The 23667-nt window shown below is 38.8% G+C and overlaps 2 protein-coding genes and 1 pseudogene across 4 annotated transcripts in view; 2 read left to right on the forward strand and 1 right to left on the reverse strand.

The window, feature by feature from the left end:
- PPP2R2B (protein phosphatase 2 regulatory subunit Bbeta) overlaps positions 1 to 23667 on the reverse strand; it is a 764919-nt gene that overhangs the window by 690934 nt on the left and 50318 nt on the right. The gene's annotated exons all lie outside the window — the stretch shown is intronic.
- STK32A (serine/threonine kinase 32A) overlaps positions 1 to 23667 on the forward strand; it is a 137408-nt gene that overhangs the window by 53257 nt on the left and 60484 nt on the right. The window lies entirely within an intron of this gene.
- Positions 15020 to 15434, forward strand: LOC145511547 (ubiquitin-conjugating enzyme E2 H pseudogene; annotated as a pseudogene).

Below are 23667 nucleotides of genomic sequence, written 5' to 3' on the forward strand. Positions count from 1 at the left end.
GTTCAGGGAACAGGTAAGTGCACTGGCCTTAGAGAGAAACCAGGGCTCTTCTTTCCTTGCACAAGAACAGTGAACAGCAGTATGTAACTAGGTATTTCAAATGTGGTGGATTTGTTGTTGGGCAGATGAGTTATTTCTCATGCCACTGCCTCTGTGATATATGAGTTATCAACCGAGAATGAAGAATGGGCCCAAGATAGGATTTTGAGGAGAAAAGCTGCTAAGTGACTGAAAGTGTGAAATTAATAGAGAATTCAGTTCAGTTCAGTTCAGTCACTCAGTCGTGTCCGACTCTTTGCGACCCCATGAATCGCAGCACGCCAGGCCTCCCTGTCCATCACCAACTCCCGGAGTCTACCCAAACCCATGTCCATTGAGTCAGTGATGCTATCCAGCCATCTCATCCTCTGTCATCCCCTTCCTCTCCTGCCCTCAATCCTTCCCAGCATTAGGGTCTTTTCCAATGAGTCAGCTCTTCATATCAGGTGGCCAAAGTATTGGAGTTTCAGCTTCAACATCAGTCCCTCCAATGAACACCCAGGACGGATCTCCTTTCAGTCCAAGGGACTCTCAAGAGTCTTCTCCAACACCACAGTTCAAAAGCATCAATTCTTCGGCACTCAGCTTTCTTCACCGTCCAACTCTCACATCCATACATGACTAATGGAAAAACCATAGCCTTGACTAGACGGACTTTTGTTGGCAAAGTAATGTCTCTGCTTTTCAAGATGCTATCTAGGTTGGTAATAACTTTCCTCCCAAGGAGTAAGCGCCTTTTAATTTCACGGCTGCAATCACCATCTGCAGTGATTTTGGAGCCCCAAAAAATAAAGTCTGACACTGTTTCCACTGTTTCCCCATCTATTTCCCATGAAGTGATGGGACCAGATGCCATGATCTTAGTTTTCGGAACATTGAGCTTTAAGCCAACTTTTTCACTCTCCTCTTTCACTTTCATCAAGAGGCTCTTTAGTTCTTCTTTGCTTTCTGCCATAAGGGTGGTGTCATCTGCATATCTGAGGTTATTGATATTTCTTCTGGCAATCTTGATTCCAGCTTGTGTTTCTTCCAGCCCAGTGTTTCTCATGATGTACTCTGCATGTAAGTTATATAAGCAGGGTGACAATATACAGTCTTGACGTACTCCTTTTCCTATTTGGAACCAGTCTGTCGTTCCATGTCCAGTTCTAAGTGTTGCTTCCTGACCTGCATACAGGTTTCTCAAGAGACAGGTCAGATGGTATTCCCATCTCTTTCAGAATTTTCTACAGTTTGTTGTGATCCACACAGTCAAAGGCTTTGGCATAGTCAATAAAGCAGAAATAGATGTTTTTCTGGAACTCTCTTGCTTTTTCAATGATCCAGCAGATGTTGGCAGTTTGAGCTCTGGTTCCTCTGCCTTTCCTAAAACCACCTTGAAGTTCTGGAAGTTCAAGATTCATTTATTGCTGAAGCCTGGCTTGGAGAATTTTGAGCATTACTTTACTAGCGTGTGAGATGAGTGCAATTGTGCGGTAGTTTGAGCATTCTTTGGCATTGCCTTTCTTTGAGATTGGAACGAAAACTGACCTTTTCCAGTCCTGTGGCCACTGCTGAGTTGTCCAAATTTGCTGGCATATTGAGTGCAGCACTTTCACAGCATCACCTTTGAGGATTTGAAATAGCTCAACTGGAATTCCATCACCTCCACTAGCTTTGTTTGTAGTGATGCTTTCTAAGGCCCACTTGACTTCAGATTCCAGGATGTCTGGCTCTAGGTGAGTGATCATACCATCGTGATTATCTGGGTCGTGAAGATCTTTTTTGTACAGTTCTTCTGTGTATTCTTGCCACCTCTTCTTAATATCTTCTGCTTCTGTTAGGTCCATACCATTTCTGTCCTTTATCGAGCCTATCTTTGCATGAAATGTTCCTTTGGTATCTCTGATAGGACTTTCTAAATATCTATTTCAGACTTGTGGTTATAAATGTAAAGTGAATCCAATCAACACTGTTTTTTTTCTCCTTACCATTCACTTAATGGATATTTGTTGGTTTTTCCCTGCTGTTTTAAAGCATATGGGTGTGTTTAAGTTTAGTTGGGAGGGGTATCCTCACTATGACAGAATTTGATGAATTGAAAATGTATTTTGAGGAGGTAGACTCAAGAAATAGACTCTTGGAGGAAACTTGAGGGAAATATACATACGTGAAATCTAAGATAGTTCATATCGTTTTGCCTTTTCATACTTTTCATACAACCTAGACAGCACATTAAAAAGCAGAGACTCTACTTTGTCAACAAAGGTCCATCTAGTCAAGGCTATGGTTTTTCCAGTAGTCATGTATGGATGTGAGAGTTGGACTATAAAGAAAGCTGAGCACTGAAGAATTGATGCTTTTGAACTGTGGTATTGGAGAAGACTCTTGAGAGTCCCTTGGAATGCAAGGAGATCAAACCAGTCAATCCCAAAGGAAATCAACCCTGAATATTCATTGGAAGGACTGATGCTGAAGCTGAAACTCCAATACTTTGGCCACTCGATGCAAAGAACTGCCTTATTGGAAAAGACCCTGATGCTGGGAAAGATGAAGGCAGGAGGAGAAGGGGACAATAGAAAATGAGGTGGTTGGATGGCATCGCTGACTCCATGGACATGAGTCTGAGCAAGTTCCAAGAGTTGGTGATGGACAGGGAGGCCTGGCGTGCTGCAGTCCATGGGCTCGCAAAGAGTTGGACACAACTGAGCGACTGAACTGAAGACAGTTCATATTTTTGAGAGTTTATTTTTGAGGTGTTATGCTAAAATATTACATGTATGATCTCATGTATTTTCAAATACTAGTTCCTATACATTAAAAATAGTATTTGTTCCCTTATACAGATGAGTAAGCTGAAGATGAGAGGTTTGATTCCTTGTCAAACTACAAAACCAGAAAGTCATGCCAAGTGTAGATTCCAAATCCCACTCCCAAATTCTTTAAGACACTCAATGTTAACTTATATTTTATTTTAATGTTACTTATACATATATCATTACTTCCAAAACTCTGGAATTGAAGTTTAAAAAATTGCACAAAACTACAAAATCAATTTAAAAATTGTTCAAGAGTCTTTTAACATGATGAGTTATAATGTGTTAGTGAAACCAAATCACCATTTGTAACTTGATATATTCTAGTTTGAGATTAAAAAAGAAAACAAAAAAAAAAACAATATGCCTGCTCCTGCTTCCCTGATAGAGTTCCAAGTGCTGGATATCAGAACAGGAGATGGATGGAAAGCCTCATGAGATCAAAACATTTCTGAATGCTGGTTTAGTTTGACTATGAACACTAGTCAGGTGAAGGGAAATGGGATGCATTAAAAATGAGAAGGGCATGAAGGACAAAATAAGGATCTCTGTGTTTAGTAGCAGGGCTGGGATATCCTCTCCTTGCCCTGGAATTTCGAGAAGGGACAACTAGGTCAGTAAGGACATAAACTGCTTTTCTGGATAGAGAGGCAAAGGAGTAGACAATCCCAGGTGCCAGATGAACTTTTTCTCTCTCCGTTTCATCCACTGGAGAAAGCATCAATCAAAATACATGCCTCAGCATATCCTGGAACCCTCGCAGCCCCGTCGGGGCCTGCCCAGCCACTTTCTGAATCAAAAGTGGTAATTGGTGACCCATCAGTGACCCGAATTCATCCCACTTAGAGTGTCTCTCTGCAGGCAGTCTGCAGTTCTCCCAAAGCACAAAAAGTGTTAACTTCTGATATTTTTTCTCTGGACCCCTGAAAAATTCTATGGGTAAGAATATGATTTAATGGTTCCTCATTATCATCTGAGCATTGGTCTTGGTTTTTCCTTTTACATGGGAGGGCGAGATGTTGTTATTCCCCTTTGCTTGTTTACTGGCTAGAGTATTCTCTCAGGTACTTACTATCTCAGGAGATTCTGTAGAAGATAATAATAGTCATAATTTCCCCAGAGAAACTTCATAAATAACATCTCCAGAGCCAGTCCAGATGAGCTGATGGATCACAGAATAGCATTTAAAGCTCTGTCCAGAGAGAGGTCAGAGCTGGAGGAAAATCAGCTACTACATCACAATGTTAGGAAAATAATCTGCAATGTCTTAGGTATGGTATTTAAAATTCATCTACAATCTTTATCATTGTGTAAATTATGGATTTTGGTTCATTTTCTCGGAGACTATAGTGTATGGTTTGAATCAGACACTGAAGTATGTGTATTACTATCTCTGAGGCTTTTATGAGCCCCTGCAATCAAAATCAGGTCCTTCTATTGGTTTCTAGCACAATATCCTATACTTTTCCTTCACAGCCCTTATCATGTTTTATAACTAGATATTTGTGCAAATATTTTGTTGTGTAGATGATTAGATTTAAGAAGGAAACCATGATCCTTGATTTATTCTTTTAGCCTCAGCACCTTGTATAATAAACATATAATAATTAGGTATAAAACGATCACTGAATAAACAAGTGTTTGTCATGTACCAAGCTATTTGGATGCTGAGGTTGTTGATGGATGGAATGAGGAAAGCATAAATTCCTCAGAGTGTTCAAATGAGGAATTCAGGTCAAAAAAAAAAAAAAGAATGGTTACAATACAATACAAAGCAAGCATCTATAGCTAGGTTTCTGGAGTGTTCTATAACAGAGAAATGACTGGGTGCTCTGAAAGTACAAAGAGGATTAACATCTTATTTATATTTGGTGAGAAGACTTTAGGAAAGACTAAAGTAGAGGATAAATGAGCTCTGAGTCTTTATGTCTCCTGTGCTGTGCTGTGCTTAGGCACTCAGTCGTGTCCGACTCTTTGCAATCCTATGGACTGTAGCCCGCCAGGCTCCTCTGTCCATGGGGATTCTTTAGGCAATAATATTGGAGTGGGTTGCTATGCCCTCCCCCAGGGGATCTTCCCAACCCAGGGATCGAACCCAGGTCTCCTGCATTGCAGGTGGATTCTTTACCATCTGAGCCACCAGGGGGTGAAGCTATGTCTCCTGAGATGTACATAAAAGTTTCCTCTGGTGAAAAAGGAAGTTTTAATGAACATTTATCATAACTATTACATGGTAGTCCTCACATCCATTCTATGCACTTCCAAAAAGATCTATGTAAATTCTAAATTTTCTATGTTTATGAATTTTAGATATATGTTATTTTTTTTCTAATTTTTGGCCATACCCTGCAACACGTGGGACCATAGTTCCCCAGTAGGGATTGAACACACGCACTCTGCATTGAGAGGCATGGTCTTAACCACTGGACCCCCAGGAAGTCCCTGCTGCTGCTGCTGCTGCTAAGTCGCTTCAGTCGTGTCCAACTGTGTGTGACCCCATAGACGGCAGCCCACCAGGCTCCTCTGTCCCTGGGATTCTCCAGGCAAGAATACCAGAGCGGGCTGCCATTTCCTTCTCCAGGGAAGTCCCTAGATATGTGCATTTTGAACCTGAATATACTGTACATATAAGATACGCAAGAGTGGATGAGGTCATCTATGTGTGTTTTGATGAAGGCGGTTAAGGTGTTTTTTTCTTGGAGAATATTGTAAGGCTACTTATGAGACAGAGAAAAAGCATTTTATAAATTTCAAGTCTTCTTAACTCTACTGCTGGGTTTTCCTGAAGAGGAAACCTGGAAACTGGACAACATATTCTAAAAAGGGAATGTGGGGAATAGGTACTCTCACAAATTCTTTGTGGGAATTAAAAATGATACACCCTCTACAGAGATAAATTTGGCAATTCAGAGTCTAAAATTACACATGCCTTTACCCTTTGTTTTAATAAACTTTATCTTAGCAAACCCACTTCTAGGAATCTACCCCAAAGTAGTTCTGGCCAAAATACAAAAAGCAAGATGTAAAAAGTTTTTCACTATTGTAGTATCAGTAATAGCAAAAGGCTGGAAACAGCCTGAATGTCCTTCAGTAGGAAACAGGTTGAGTAAACGTAACATCCATAAAATGCAGCACTACACAGCTAAGAAAGGGAATGAGAAGTATCTCTATATGCTATTAAGGTCTGTTGTCTAGAATATACTGGTAAGTGGAAAAAGCAGTATGACCTCAAATTGATCTACAGATTCTATTTACATCCCTATCAAAATCTCAGCTAGATTCTTTGAAAAAAAAAAAGGCAAGCTGATCTTAAAATTCATATACAACTTCAAGGGGTCTGAAACTCGAAATTCAAAGGAATAGCTAAAACAGTCTCAAAAGAACAAAGTTGGAGGGCTCACACATGATTTCAAAACTTAATCCAAAGCTGCAGTAATCAAGACAGTGTAGAAGGCGCATAATGATAAACATGAAACTGAGTTGAGAGTCTAAAAACAAACCCTCCATTTATGATCAATTAACTTTTAATCAGGGAGCCAAGAAAATTCAATAGGTAAACAGTCTTTTCAACAAGTGGTACTGGGACAATGCAATATTCAAATGCAAAGAACCCCTACTTCACACTAACAAAAATGAACTCAAAATAGGTAAAAGACCTAAAGAGCTAAAACCATAAAAATTATTATTCTACAAAATTGGAGTAGATCTTTGTTATCTTGGATTAGGCAATAGGTTTTTAGCTATGACACCAAAAGCACAACTAATTAAAAAAAAAAAGATAAATTGGACACCACCAAAATTTAAAACTTTTGTTGTTCAAAGACATCATCAAGAAAGTTAAAAGACAAATGGGAAAAATATTTGCAAATCATATATCTGATAAGGGACTTGCATCTAGAATATGTAAAGGATTCCTGCAACTCAATAATAAAAAGAGAGATAAAACAACTGGAAAATGGACAAAAGGTTACAATAGACATTTTGACAAAGAAGATATGCACATGAAAAGATGTTCAACATCACTAGGCATTAGGGACATGCAAATCAAAACCATAATGATATACCACTTCACACCAATTAAATGGCTACTACTTAAAAATTTGAATATAAAAGATGTTGGCAAGATAAGAAGTAATTAGAACCAGTGTGCATTGCTGGTGGGAATGTAATGTTGTAGTCACTGTGAAAAGTGGTTTGGCAGTTCCTTAAAAAGGGCTTCCCTGCTAGCTCAGATGGTAAAGAATCTGCCTGTAATGCAGGAGACCAGGCTTCAATCCCTGAGTCAGAAAGATCCCCTGGAGAAGTGAATGGCTACCCATTCCAGTATTCTTGCGTTGAGAATTCCATGGACAGAGGAGTCTGGTGGGCTACAGTCCATAGAGTCACAAGGAGTCAGACACGACTGAGCAACTATCACTTTCACTTCTTAAAAAGTTAAACATAGAATTACCATGCAATCTAGCGGGTTCCAATCCTAAGAATACGCTAAAATATTTGAAAGGGACTCAGATACTTGTACACCAATATTCATAGCAGCATTTTTCACACTCATCAAAAGGTAGAAACAACCCAAATGTTTGTCAGCAGATGAATGGAAAAACAAAATGTGGTATATGCATACTGCAGGATATTATTCAGCCTAAAAAGGGATGAAATTCTGATAGATACTGCATGAATAAACCTTGAAAACATTATGCTAAGTGAAATAGTTCAGTTCAGTTGCTCAGTCGTGTCCGACTCTTTGCGACCCCATGACCGCAGCACGCCAGGCCTCCCTGTCCATCACCAACTCTGAGAGTCCACCCAAACCCATGTCCATCGAGTTGGTGATGCCATCCAGCCATCTCATCCTCTGTGGTCCCCTTCTCCTCCCGCCCCCAATCCTTCCCAGCACCAGGGTCTTTTCCAATGAGTCAGCTCTTCACATGAGGTGGCCAAAGTATTGGAATTTCAGCTTCAACATCAGCCTTCCAATGAACACCCAGGACTGATCTCCTTTAGGATGGACTGGTTGGATCTCCTTGCAGTCCAAGGGACTCTCAAGAGTCTTCTCCAACACCACAGTTCAAAAGCATCAATTCTTTGGTGCTCAGCTTTCTTTAATAAGCCTGATACAAAATTTCACTTACATGAGGTGCCTAAAATAGACAAATACACACAGGTAGAAAGAGAGGTTACCAGGGATTAGGAGAGGGAGAATTGCAACGTATTATTTGAATGGGTAGAATTCTTGTTCAGGGTGAAGAGAAAGTTCTGGAAATAGGTTATGGTGATGATTACACAACATTGTGAATGTATTTAATGTTACTATATTATACACTTGAAGTGGTTAATATGGTAAATCTTATGTTATATATATTTTACCACAATCAAAAAATATTTTTAGAAATTATTAATAAATGAATGGAGGTATTAAAATGAAGAGGAACAGGTATTTAAATGAAGAGCTATATTTTCTCAATATACTTGGTTTTGCAGACTTGACTTTGACTTCATAAAATACATAAATATTTTATATAACTATAAAAATAAATGAAATTTTAAAAACAATCCCCTCAAATGAAATGTATAGTAAAACAAATGAACCCAAGCCTCTATCTGGTTTTGCCATATAACCACACAGAAATGTACTATTTCAAGTGACTTTCAGTGACTTTTACTGTAATTATGCCATAAAGACAAAAAAGAATAGCAATTGCTTAAAGTGTTTTCAATAATGTTATTGTTGAAGGTAATGTTGATATTGCTATTCTGAAAGTGTTTTACATATATTATTGGATAAAGCAAACAGCATGGTGGGTAATATGGTAAAACCTTGAGAGATTTCAAAATCTTTGAGAATCAGGATTTTCAGTAAGGAAGAAGGGAATTACTGCTATAATACTGATGAGATTAAGAGTTGTTATAGTCTTGAATATAAATTGAAAATGTCACTATGAATTTATGGCACATTTACCTTCAATTATTTTTGTGTAAGCACCCATGCATGCATGCTAAGTCTCTTCAGTCATGTCCAACTCTTTGCGAGCCTATGGACTGTAGCCTACCGGGCTCCTCTGTCCATGGGATTCTCCAGGGAAGAATACTGGAGTGGTTTGCCATGCCCTCCTCTAGGGGTATCTTCCCATCCCAGGGATCAAACCCGGGTCTCCTGCATTGGCAGGTAGGTTTTTTTTTTTACCACTTGTGCCACTTGAGAAGCATATATATATAGATATACATATATATATATACACACACATATATATAATATCTATACTTATATCAAGTATTTATATCTATTCCTAGCTCTGCCCATTGAAAAGACCTAGTAGCAATGACAACCCAATTGCAGCAAACACTTCTGTCACTCAGTCTGGAGGAGGAAATGTACAAAATCACCATGAATATCTTTTCATATCAGAAAGTCTTTTGATAGCTTTATAGCTATCAAAACCTATGAGGGTCATTTCAAAATAACACATGATCCAACTTGGGTATGTTCCAAAGGCCAGAGAACAGACATCAGTAAGAGTGATAACATCACATTCATGATTTCATTATGATTAAAAAAAACTTCCGGATTGCTTTGGGAGGATTCTAGGAAACCAACAAATCATTTTGAAAAGTGATTAATAAAAGACCTCAGCATTTGTTTTACCTTTCCTATATGAACCATACCTTAAGTAACCAAATAATTGATGAAAGCCTATTTCTCCTTACAAAAGTACTCCAGCTAAAATAAAAAGGAGAAATGATAGAACTTGAATATTAAAATCTCTAAGGAATCTTTGGATCTAGGCATTCAGGTGATTAGTGATTGATAATACCATGAGAAGATAGACTTATTAATTATATACCTCCTGATCAAAGTACACACCTCCACCTGTAAAGTATTCTTGCCCCACCCCACCTCCAGCAACCCTACCCAGTTAAACCGGAATCTGGCAAACCATAAGATTTAATCACCAATTTTTGCAAAATACAGAGCTGTGAAACAGAGAAAGACATGCCAGAAATGCAAACAGCAAAATTCAGACTTTGCAACCATTTCAGCAAAAATGATTTAATTTCTTCAATAAAAAATTACTAGGAATAAAAGGAAAGAAGAGTTTGAATAAGGAAGCTTTAGAATAAAAACAGGTTTCAAAGGCACATAAACCAAGGACAAAGTATGGACCTTGTCTGAATGCATGTTAAGGACCCAAATATTCTATAAAAGATCATTTGTAAAAGAAGATATTTACAGAATAATCAGTGATTTGTAAACACTGAGTATTTGATGAAAACTTCTAGATCATTAGTATAGATTAGAAGCTGATGGATCTGTGTTAGTTCCTTTCCTGATAAGACAAGACAACATAAATGACTTTTTTTAAATTGAAATATATATGACATCTAACTGTACAATATTAAGTGTGCAACATGTTAACTTGACACACTTATATATTGTAATATGGATGCTGTTGTGATAATCAGCACTTCTGTCGTGTCACATAATGATCTCTTTTTTTAGTGATTGAAATCATTAAGTTCTAATCTCTTAGCAAGTTTATTGATTATAATACAATACTTTTGTCTATACTCACTATACTGTGTACTAGATCTCTGGGGCTTATTTACTTCTGGTTGCAAGGAGACAGAATATATTAGGCATATCAAAGTAGAAATATGTTTGTTAAGTTTATTAGGCCTCTAAATATAAAAATAAAATGACATAATCTTACTTCTTAGATACCTGCTTATCTTATTTTCCAAAAAATTTTATGCATATACCAGCATATGTGTGTAAAGTGTTCCTTTTCCTTTTGTGGTTGTGTATGTATATCCTTTTTTTTTTACTATATAATTTTATATACACTGAGCATCCATGTACTGTAATGCATCTTCCCATTACTGTAACTCATAATATCTTGAAAATCTTTTCCTATCAGAATATAGATTTGCCTCATTTTAAAAAAATTGCTGTATAATCAGTAACATGAATATACTATAATTTATTCATTTGCTTCTCTATTAATGGGCATGCAAATTGTTTTTATTTTATATAATGTCCTGTGTATCCTTATATCTTGGTGTAATTTTTCAAGTGTGTCTATGGTGAAATTTTCCAGCAGTGAAATTATAGGGTCAAATACCATGTGTTGTTTCAAGAGGTACTTCCAAATAGTCCTCAAAGGCACTCTTACCAAACTACCTTCCCTCCTGAGCGCAGGAGAGTGCCCAGTTCTCCACATCCTCACTGACAATGGCTCGCATCAAGCCTTGATGAAAGCCTTCTCACTCTGACACATTAGGTTTGTAAATTCTCTCCCTCTTAAATGATACCAAAGCGAATTTAGATTCTTTTCTCAACTTAGTTCCCATGTTACCCTAACCATTAACCTTTCTTTCAGCTTGTCGTGCATGCTGTGGCATTTCAACTCAAACACAAATACACATACACACACACACCCCAAAAAACTGGGCATATTTACAAACTGTTGAAATCTGACTTGTACGAATATTAGGTTTTCAGTGTTCTCATAGCAAATTCATGAATAATATTGAGGTGACCAAAAACTTCATTTGAGTTCTTGCCTGGAAAATCCCATGGACAGAGGAGCCTGGTGGGCTGCAGTCCATGGGGTTGAGAAGAGTCGGACACGACTGAGCGACTTCACTTTCACTTTTCCCTTTCATGCATTGGAGAAGGCAATGGCAACCCACTCCAGTGTTCTTGCCTAGAGAATCCCAGGGACAATAGCGCCTGGTAGGCTGCCATCTATGGGGTCGCACAGTCGGACACGACTGACGTGACTTAGCAGCAGCAGCAGCATAATAGTCTTATCGAAAAACCCAAACAAAATTTTGGCCAACCCAATATTAGTTTGGTTTTATTTTTTGTGAGTTTCACACGAGACACACTTTGGAAAATTACTACAGAGCCACAAGAGGAGAAATATGATGGCCGGTACTCCAAAGAAAAGTTTTCAACTTCCAATTTGTACTTCATAGATGGGACAATGCACCCTAACCTCTTCTTAGCTCATACCTCAGTGATCTCTTCTTACAAGGGCTAATGCTTTTACTAAACTCTGAAAAACCTATTGTGGGCACTCCTCGATCAGAGTGTGAAAAACATAGATTAATTAATTGTTCTACCATTTTAGTGCACAGGACAACAGTGATTCTTAAAAACACTTCTAGAGATCTCTGGGTGAAGATCAGAAATATCCCACCATTGGAATAAACTACCCAAGGGGCATACAGATTGAATGCTGCTGCTGCTGCTGCTGCTAAGTCGCTTCAGTCGTGTCCGACTCGGTGCGACCCCGTCGATAGCAGCCCACCAGGCTCCTCCGTCCATGGAATATTCCAGGCAAGAGTACTGGAGTGGGGTGCCATTGCCTTCTCTGGATAGTTAAATTGAAGGGTGTTTAAATAAGTCTTCTACTCCCCAACAGGATTTTTTAATAAACATTAGATGCTTTTCATCTCATAAAGTTTATTGGTCGCTATGCACACAACATGTGTTTTAACTACTTGGGTTTAGATGCAATCTTGCCTCCATGATGTCCTAACATGGTTCTTGAGCAATATTTAACCTCTACACCACCGTCCTTTTTCCCCCAATCAATGTCTTTTTTCGCAACAATTTTCTTGAAGTATATTATACACATCATAAAATTCACCCATTTCATGTGTGCAGTTCAGTGATCCTCAGTAATTTTACTGAGTGGTGCAACCATCACCATAAATTAATTTTAGAAACTTTTAGCCTCCCAATAAGATCCCTTGTTCCCACTGAGTTAATCTCCATTCCCACCTTGAGCCCCAGGTAACTAATAATCTACCTTCTGTATCTATAAATTTGCCTTTTCTGACAGTTTCATATAAACAGAGTTACAAATATGTAATCTCTTGTGTCTGGCTTCTTTCATGTAGCATAATGTTTATGGGGTTCATCCATGATGTACTCTGAGCTATTAATTTGTCCCTTTTTAGTGCTGAATAGCATGTCACTGTATGGATGTACCACATTTTGTCTGTCCATTCACCAGTTGATGGACATTTGGTTTTTCTCTAGTTTTTGGCAATTATGAATAAAGCTACAATGAATATTTGTATACAGGTCTTTGCATGGAAATGTGATTTTATTTCTCTTGGATAAATAACTAAAAGTGGAACTGCTAGATGATATGGTAATTTAATGTTTAACTTTTTGAGAGATTCATAAACTGTTCTCCAAAGTGACTGCACCATTTACATCTCCACCAGCAATGTTCGAGTGTTCCCTTTTCCCTGCATCCTAGAGCCAACATTTGTTATTGTCTGTCTTATTTATTGCAGTCATTCAGATGAGCATGATATTTGTGGTTTCAGTTTCCATTTCTCTAATGCCTAATAATGTTAGACATCTTTTCATGTGTATCTTCTTTAGTGAAATGTCTGTTCATATCTTTGCCCACTTTTTTGGGGGTCGTATTATTTTTGAGTGGTAGTAGTCCTTTGTAAATTCTGGGTATAATCCTTTATCTGTTACATATTTGGCAAATATTCTCTCCTAGTCTGTTGCTTACTTTGTTATCTTGTTAATGGCATCTTTAGGGAAGTGCAAAAATTTAGATGGTCTAATTTATCAATTTTTTAATAGACCTTGCTTCTAGTACTGTATCTAGGAAAGCTTTGTTTAATCCAAAGTCTCAAAGATTGTGTCTTATGTTTTACTCTAAAAGTTTTGTTGTGTTGGCACTTACGTTTACATCGGTGATCTATTTGCATTATTGTTATGTATGGTGTGGTTTTAAGCTCATCATTTTCGGATGTGAATATCTAATTGTCTCAGCACCATTTTGTTAACCAATGGTCTTTTCCTGGCATCTCAGTCAAAAATCAATTGACTATAAAGATGTATTTCTGAGTTCTTAGTTCTGTTCCATTGACCTATACCTCTCTCCTAATGCCAGTACCAAACTGTGTTGATAACTATACCTTTATAGTACATCTAGAAATTGGGAAGTAAATTCTTCAAAATTATTTTGGCTATTCTAGGTATTTTAAATTTCCTTATAAATTTAAGAGATGCATGTCCATTCATACAAAAACAAAAAGCCTGCTGGGAATTCGATAGGAATTGCACTGACTTTAGATATAAATTTGAGTATAACTGACATGTTAACAATATTTGAGTCTTTTAATCTACGAACATGGAATGCTTCTCTAGTGATTTAGACCTTTAATTTCCCTAAGTGAAGTTTTGTGATTTTCCATGTATGTTTTGCTCTTCTTTGCTAAATTTACTCCTAAGTCCTTTATTATTTTTGAACTTTTCTGAATGCAGTTGTAGTCTTAATTTTACTTCCATTTTGCTCACTGCTTAATAGAAAAATACAATTTATTTTTGTATATTGGTCTTGTATCCTAAAACCTTGCTATATTGTTTATTAGTTTTAATGATTTTTTTTTGTAATTCCCTTATGATTTTCTATATGCAGAATCATGTTGTCTGTAATTAAAGGAAGTTCCACTTCTTCCTTTCTAATATTCTTTCCTCCTTTCTTTGCTTCCTTTATCCTTCCTTCCCTCCCTCCCATCTTTCCTTCCTTTCACTGGCTAGAATCTTCAGTACTATAGTGAATAGAAGTGAAAGGAGGTGTTTTTGCCTTGTTTCTGATCTTAGAGGGAAAGTATTCAATCTTTCCCTATTAAGTATAATATTCCCTGTAGGTTTTATCGCAGATACCCTTTATCAGATTGAGGAAGTTCCCTTCTGTTTCAAGTTTGTTGAGAGTTTTTATCATGAATGAATGTTGTATTTTGTCACATGCTTTTCCTGTGTCTATTGAGATGATCATAATGTTTTGTCCATTGTTCTATTCATATGATGCTTATATTCATTGATTTTTCAGATATTAGTCCCATTTGGTCATGGTGTATAACTTTTTGAATATGTTGATGGATTTGGTTTGCTGTTTTTTTTGAGGATTAAACCTGAATTGCAAGTAGAAGATGAAGAAAGGCAAAGATGCACTGGCTTTCTGTTCTTTCCCTACCTTCCTCCTTTCTGACAAAAGAAAGCAGAGGCGCTTTAAAATCGTACATATCTGAGACAGGAGGACAATAGTCTCAGGATTTAAAAGCAAGAACATTGAGAGTAAGCATGAGGTTACCATCCTAGGAGGACTCAATTAATTTGTAGGGAAGTTTTATGGACCACAAGGAACACCATATGAAGGCGGAGTATGGAAAGTTAGAGTGGATCTTCCTGATAAATACCCTTTCAAATCACCTTCTATAGTATTCATGAATAAAATTTTCCATCCAACATTGATGAAGCATCAGGAACTGTGTGTCCACATATAATTAATCAACTTGGACAGCTCTTTATGATCTTACCAATATATTTGAGTCCTTGCTACCCCAGTTGTTGGCCTACTGCAACCTCATAGATCCTCTCAATGGTGATGCTGCAGCTATGTACCTCCATCTACCAGAAGAATACAAGCAGAAAATTAAAGAGTGCATCCAGAAATATGCAATGGAGGCGGCACTGAAAGAGCAGGAAGAGGGCACCAGAGCCAGCTCATTGGAGATATGTCTGACTTTTCGGAAGATGAGGCCCAGGACATGGAGCTGTAGTAGAAAAGGCACCTGCTTTTCAGAAAGGCTATTATTTCTTAACCATGTGAAGCAGACTATAAATTCATATTTAAACAAAGCAATTTCTCATTACTAAACAAGGTTTTATCAATAATAGCATTGAGATATATATATTATGTATCACCCTTCAGATCTTGATTTCTTGGTCATTTCTCAACCTGAGGTGCATAGCATATTCCCACATTCCATTTTGGTAGCCACATGTGGTCCATATGCATGCATTCATAAGTCTATTTGACCATGTCAGCCTGTGTGCTACTGAACTGTCAAAAGGAATAGCTGCTCAGATAGTCATGAGTCAAAATAAGAGGAAAAAGTTGCTTCTTTTATTGATGGTTCCAAAGAAACGAACCAAATCCAACCAGCTTTTGGACATGAAGACAGAGTAGGGCTTTTTCCAAACGGAAAGGAAACAGCTGGGGAGGAGAAGGCCTGCTGTGGGAGCATTAAGAGCCAGCCACATCAGGATCAGAGCTGCTGCTTCCTGTGCATCCCAGGTGGCCCCACTTCTGTGGAGTTACAGTATAAAACAGGGAGCTCACTGGAGTATTGAAACTTAAAACAACTTTTTCGACTTGGATTTTAAGTACATTTCTGTATGTAGATTCCTGCCCCTCTTGCTACCAGGCCCTGTAGCCGCAAGTGTTTTTTTGTTTTGTTTTGTTTTGTTGGCTTTGGAGCCTTTTGGAAATATTTTCTGAATCTGATTCTTTTTCTTGAGGATAGAACTTGTGTTCCAGACCATTTTTTGAGAGGCTAGGACGGGAGGAGAAAAGTGACTAGGAGAGATTTCCTCTCATCTGGCAGAGTCCCATTCTCATTGTGCTGTTGCCCACTGTGAGACCACTGCCCTGGACTAATAAAGGTGGTTGTGGGGGTTTTGTTTCGAGGTTTTGGGTGGTTGGTGGTTTTTCTTTGCTGTGTGCGCATCGTGCTGAGGTTGCACATTTAATCTTCACCTTCCACGAGCTTGCTCTCCCTTGGGCAGCCTCTCAGTGGACCGTTAGACTCAGGAAGAGGACCCTGCTGGCGGCTGTGCCCCCAGGGCCTGTCGCTCATGTTTTGACTGTGTGTTCCCTTCTGCTGCTCTTGGCTGCAGTCTGTCATTGTCTCCTTGTGGGAGTGGGAAACGGGTATTGTAGACCCAACACATGCTCTAAATTTAAAATGAGTAACAATTGGAACAAATAATGGCCCTTGTACCCAAAGTGACTCTCAGTTCAATTCAGTCAGTCACTCAGTCATGGACGACTCTTCGCTCAGTCGTGTCTGACTCTTTGCAACCCCATGAATCACAGCATGCCAGGCCTCCCTGTCCATCACCAACTCCTGGAGTCCCCCCAAACCCATGTCCATTGAGTCGGTGATGCCATCCAGCCATTTCATCCTCCGTCGTCCCCTTCTCCTCCTGCCTTCAATCTTTCCCAGCATCAGGGTCTTTTCCAATGAGTCAGCTCTTCATATCAGGTGGCCAAAGTATTGGAGTTTCAGCTTCAACACCAGTCCTTCCAATGAACACCCAGGACGGATCTCCTTTAGGATGGACTGGTTGGATCTCCTTGCAGTCCAAGGGACTCTCAAGGGTCTTCTCCAACACCACAGTTGAAAAGCATCAGTTCTTCGGTGCTCAGCTTTCTTCACCGTCCAACTCTCACATCCATACGTGACTACTTCCATAGCCTTGACTAGACAGATCTTTGTTGGCAAAGTAATGTCTCTGCTTTTTAATATGCTGTCTAGGTTGGTCATAACTTTCCTCCCAAGGAGTAAGCGCCTTTTAATTTCATGGCTGCAATTACCATCAGCAGTGATTTTGGAGCCCAAAAAAATAAAGCCTGACACTGTTTCCACTGGTTCCCCATCTATTTCCCATGAAGTGATGGGACTGGATGCCATGATCTTAGTGATGGGACTGGATGCCATGATCTTAGTTTCCTGAGTGTTGAGCTTTAAGCCAATTTTTTCACTCTCCTCTCTCACTTTCATCAAGAGGCTCTTTAGTTCTTCTTCCATTTCTGCCATAAGGGTGGTGTCATCTGCATATCTGAGGTTATTGATATTTCTCCCAGCAATCTTGATTCCAGCTTGTGCTTCTTCTAGCCCAGTGTTTCTCATGATGTACTCTGCATATAAGTTAAATAAGCAGGGTGAAAATATACAGCCTTGACATACTCCTTTTCCTATTTGAAACCAGTCTGTTGTTCCATGTCCAGTTCTAACTGTTGCTTCCTGACCTGCATACAGGTTTCTCAAGAGGCAGGTCAGGTGGTCTGGTATTCCCATCTGTTTCATAATTTTCCACAGTTTATTGTGATCCACATGGTCAAAGGCTTTGGCATAGTCAATAAAAAAGAAATAGATGTTTTTCTGGAACTCTCTTGCTTTTTCGATGATCCAAAAGATGTTGGCAGTTTTATCTCTGGTTCCTCTGCCTTTCCTAAAACCAGCTTGAACATCTGGAAGTTCACGGTTCACATACTGCTGAAGCCTGGCTTGGAGAATTTTGAGCATTACTTTACTAGCATGTGAGATGACTTCAGTTGTGTGGTAGTGTGAGCATTCTTTAGCATTGCATTTCTTTGGGATTGGAATGAAAACTGACCTTTTCCAGTCCTGTGGCCACTGCTGAGTTTTCCAAATTTGCTGGCATATTGAGTACAGCACTTTCACAGCATCATCTTTTAGGATTTGAAATAGCTCAACTGGACTTCTATCACCTCCACTAGCTTTGTTCATAGTGATGCTTTCTAAGGCCCACTTGACTTCACATTCCAGGATGTCTGCCTCTAGGTGAGTGATCACACCACAGTGATTATCTGGGTCGTGAAGATCTTTTTTGTACAGTTATTCTGTGTATTCTTGCTGCCTCTTCTTAATATCTTCTTGTTGCGAGAGGACATCAGAGGGCAGAAACACTGAAACCATAATCACAGAAAACTAACCAGTCTGATCACATGTACCACAGCCTTGTCTAACTCAATGAAACTAAGCCATGCCGTGTGGGGCCACCCAAGACAGACGGGTCATGGTGGAGATGTCTGACAGAATGTGGTCCACTGGAGAAGGGAATGGCAAACCACTTAAGTATTCTTGCCTTGAGAACCCCATGAACAGTATGAAAAGGCAAAATGACAGGATACTGAAACAGGAACTCCCCAGGTTGGTAGGTGCCCGATATGCTACTGGAGATCAGTGGAGAAATAACTCCAGAAAGAATGAAGGGATGGAGCCAAAGCAAAACCAATACGCAGTTGTGGATGTGACTTGTGATAGAAACAAGGTCCGATGCTGTAAAGAGCAATATTGCATAGGAACCTGAAATGTTAGGTCCATGAATCAAGGCAAATTGGAAGTGGTCAAACAGGAGATGGCAAGAGTGAATGTCGACATTCTAGGAATCAGTGAACTAAAATGGACTGGAATGGGTGAATTTAACTCAGATGACCATTATAGCTACTACTGTGGGCAGGAATCCCTTAGAAGAAATGGAGTAGCCATAATAGTCAACAAAAGAGTCCGAAACGCAGTACTCGGATGCAATCTCAAAAATGACGAATGATCTCTGTTCGTTTCCAAGGCAAACCATTCAATATCACAGTAATCCAAGCCTATGCCCCAACCAGTAATGCTGAAGAAGCTGAAGTTGAACGGTTCTATGAAAACCTACAAGACCTTTTAGAACTAAAACCCAAAAAAGATGTCCTTTTCATTATAGGGGATTGGAATGCAAAAGTAGGAAGTCAAGAAACACCTGATGTAACAGGCAAATTTGGCCTTGGAGTACAGAATGAAGCAGAGCAAAGGCTAATAGTTTTGCCACGAGAACGCACTGGTCATAGCAAACACCCTCTTTCAACAACACAAGAGAAGACTCTACACGTGGACATCACCAGATGGTCAACACCAAAATCAGATTGATTATATTCTTTGCAGCCAAAGATGGAGAAGCTCTATACAGTCAGCAAAAACAAGACTGGGAGCTGACTGTGGCTCACATCATGAACTCCTTATTGCCAAATTCAGACTTAAATTGAAAAAAGTAGGGAAAACCACTAGACCATTCAGGTATGATCTAAATCAAATCCCTTATGATTATACAGTGGAAGTGAGAAATAGATTTAAGGGACTAGATCTGATAGACAGAGTGCCTGATAAACTATGGACGGAGGTTTGTGACATTGTACAGGAGACAGGCATCAAGACCATCCCCATGGAAAAGAAATGCAAAAAAAGCAAAATGTCTGTCTGAAGAGGCCTTACAAACAGCTGTGAAAAGAAGAGAAGTGAAAAGCAAAGGAGAAAAGGAAAGATATTCCCATTTGAATGTGGAGTTCCAAAGAATAGCAATGAGAGATAAGAAAGCCTGCCTCTGTATAATAGGCTCCAGTTTCATCCACCTCATTAGAACTGATTTGAATGTATTCTTTTTAATGGCTGAGTAATATTCCATTGTGTATATATACCACAGCTTTCTTATCCATTCGTCTGCTGATGGACATCTAGGTTGCTTCCATGTCCTGGCTATTATAAACAGTGCTGAGATGAACATTGGGGTACACATGTCTCTTTCAATTCTGGTTTCCTCGGTGTGTATGCCCAGCAGTAGGATTGCTGGGTCATATGGCAGTTCTATTTTCAGTTTTTTAAGGAATCTCCACAGTGTTCTCCATAGTGGCTGTACTAGTTTGCATTCCCACCAACAGTGTAATAGGGTTCCCTTTTCTCCACACCCTCTCCAGCATTTATTGCTTGTAGACTTTTGGATAGCAGCCATTCTGACTGGTGTGAAATGGTACCTCACTGTGGTTTTGATTTGCATTTCTCTGATAATGAGTGATGTTGAGCATCTTTTCATGTGTTTGTTAGCCATCTGTATGTCTTCTTTGGAGAAATGTCTGTTTAGTTCTTTGGCCCACATTTTGATTGGGTTGTTTATTTTTCTGGAATTGAGCTTCAGGAGTTGCTTGTATATTTTTGAGACTAATTCTTTGTCCATTGCTTTGTTTGCTATTATTTTCTCCCATTCTGAAGGCTGTCTTTTCACCTTGCTTATAGTTTCCTTTGGTGTGCAGAAGCTTTTAATTTTAATTCAGTTCCATTTGTTTATTTTTTATTTTATTTCCAATATTCTGGGAGGTGGGTCATAGAGGATCCTGATGTGGTTTATGTTGGAGAGTGTTTTGCCTATTTTTTCCTCTAGGAGTTTTATAGTTTCTGGTCTTACGTTTAAATCTTTAATCCATTTTGAGTTTATTATACAAAGTGAAGTAAGCCAGAAAGAAAAACACCAATACAGTATACTAACTCATATATATGGAATTTAGAAAGATGGTAACAATAACAATGTATACGAGATAGCAAAAGAGACACAGATGTATAGAACAGTCTTTTGGACTCTGTGGGAGAGGGCGAGGGCAGGATGATATGGGAGAATGGCATTGAAGCATGTAAATTATCATATGTGAAACAGATCGCCAGTCCAGGTTCGATGCATGATACAGGGCTCTCAGGGCTGGTGCACCGGGATGACCCAGAGAGATGGGGTGGGGAGGGAGGTGGAAGGGGGGTTCTGGATGGGGAAAACATGTACACCCATGGTGGATTCATGTCAATGTATGGCAAAACCAATACAATATTGTAAAGTAGATAATAATAATAATAATAAAAGAACAATAGTAGGTGCCCCTCTGGTGCTGCACAGGTTCAGAGACTGTTATTGGAATTTGAGGGCCTGCCCCCGAATCCCAGATCTACCACTTCCTAGTTCTGCCATCACTATACCTCTCAGAACCTCAGTTTGGGGACAAGTACAGACCCACAATCTCTAATCTGCCATTTCAAAATCTAAGTACTAAATGCCAAGACATGGCTTGAAACTCACGTGGCTGCAAAATCTGTCTTGACCTAACTCATTGGGTGGCAAAACCTGTCTGAACTGACATGAGCCTTTTTTCTGTTTCTTGTGGTCTCTATTGATGCTGCAAAGTGTTGGCTGTTCACACATTTCCCTGCAGAAAATACTGATGCATTAGATTATAGGGGGCTCCTCCAGACCCTGCTGGAAACTTAGAAAAGATGCAGTATATGCATTATCTTTTTTTGCTAAAACAGGAAAGATTTTCAATTCCAAAACCCCCAAGGCCTCGGGGTTTCAGACAGGATTTGTGGATCACAGAGTAGCTGGGGAGTAAATGTTGCAGCTATGGAAAATTGCTCTGGGTAGAGCGCACACACACGCACAAAAGAAAGTGTTCCTCAGCGATCAATGCAAAGAAATAGAGGAAAACAACAGAATGGGAAAGACTAGAGATCTCTTCAAGAAAATTAGAGATACCAAGGGAACATTGCATGCAAAGTGACTCTACATGGGAAAAAAAACCTGAATTGCTACTATCAGTAAAAATGAGGATAAAGATATTATTTACCTCATACATTTATAGTAACAATTAAATACAATAGTACATAAAGTAACTAACATGGTATCAGAACATAGTAAGAGCTCAATTAATGGGAATCATGTTGATTATACCATTGACAATACATATATTCATAAAAGGGCACCGTCCTACACTGTTGGTGGAAATGTAAATTGGTGCAGCTACCATGGGAAATAGTATGGAGGTTCCTTCAAAAACTAAAAATAGAGTTACCATATAATCCAGCAATCCCACTTCTGGGCATATATCCAGAGAAGACAAAAGTTCTAATTCAAACAGATACACACACCCCAATGTTCATAGTAGCACTATTTTTAGAAACCAAGACATAGAAGCAATCTAAGTGTCCATCAACAAACACATGAATGGATAAAGAAGTTGTGGTATATATATACACATGCAATGCATATTACTCAGCCATAGAAAAGAATGCAATAATGCCATTTGCAGCAACTTGGATGGACCTAGAATTTATCATACTAAATGAAATCAGACAGAGAAAGACAAATATGGTATCACTTATATGTGGAATCTAAAATGGAGTATAAATGAACTTATTTACAAAACAGAAACAGACTCACAGTCATAGAAAATAAACTTACGGTTGCCAAAGGGGAGGCGGGGGAAGGATAAATTGTGAGTATAGAATTAACAGATTCATACTACTATATATGAAATAGATAAACAACAGGGATTTGTAGCACAGGGACCTATATTCAATATCTTACAATAAACCATAATGGGAAAGGATCAAGAAAAGAATATAGATATATATACCTATATATATGGGTTTCCCTGGTGACTCAGGCAGTAAAAAATCTTCCTGCAATATGGGAGACCTGGGTTCAACCCCTGGGTTGAGAAGATCCCCTGGAGAAGGGAATGCCTACCCACTCCAGTATTCTGGCCTGGAAAATTCCATGAACAGAGGAGCCTGACCGGCTGTAGTCCATGGGGTCGCAGGTTCATACACAACTGAGCAACATTTTACTACATACATAACTGAAAATATTTGCTGTAGACCTGAAACTAACACAAACATTGTAAATCAGCTATAAACCAGTCAATAAATATCTTCATATAATCATTTTATATAAAATAATAGGAAACAATGCATAAAATAAGTTAATCTGCTTAATACCAGAGCTATATTACATTCATGGGTGGGAAAATAAAAGGTAATTATAATATCTATCTTCAAGGTACTTCCAGGTACTGTTTTAAGCAATTTATGTGTATTAACTGCACTTAATCTTACCAACAGCCCTGTGAAGTATGTACCAGTATAGATGGACATGCTGGCGACTTATATAACTTGCTGCATCCAGTTTTAAAAACCTTAAAAGGCAGAACTCCCCTTAAAAGGGAATTTGAGCACAAGCAGTCTAACCCCAGAGCCAAATTCCTCACCACCGTGCTATGTGCCACACTTAGTGCTAATTACTTTACAAATGTTATTATCTAATTTGCTTTTTATGTACAAATATTCTCTCTGAGTTTCAGTTTCCTTTAAGGAACTTGCTCTAAATTCACATTTGATATTTAAACCTAGGCCTGCCTAAAGCCTGTGCATTTTCCATTTGTATTTTCTATCTGTGTGTTTCTAAATGGATTCCATCTTTGATGAATCAGTATCTTTTTCTACAAAGCTGAGAACTTTTAAAAGTAATAACTGATATTTGTCCTGCATTTCTTATGCTTTGCTAGACGGAGACATCAGAACTGTCCCTTGCTCAGGTAAACTCTCAATGCAGATTTGACACAATAGCTCTGGA

This window comes from Giraffa tippelskirchi, chromosome 6 (assembly GCF_054371585.1).
Source record: "Giraffa tippelskirchi isolate mGirTip1 chromosome 6, T2T-mGirTip1v1.2.pri, whole genome shotgun sequence".
Classification (NCBI taxonomy): Eukaryota; Metazoa; Chordata; class Mammalia; order Artiodactyla; family Giraffidae; genus Giraffa; species Giraffa tippelskirchi.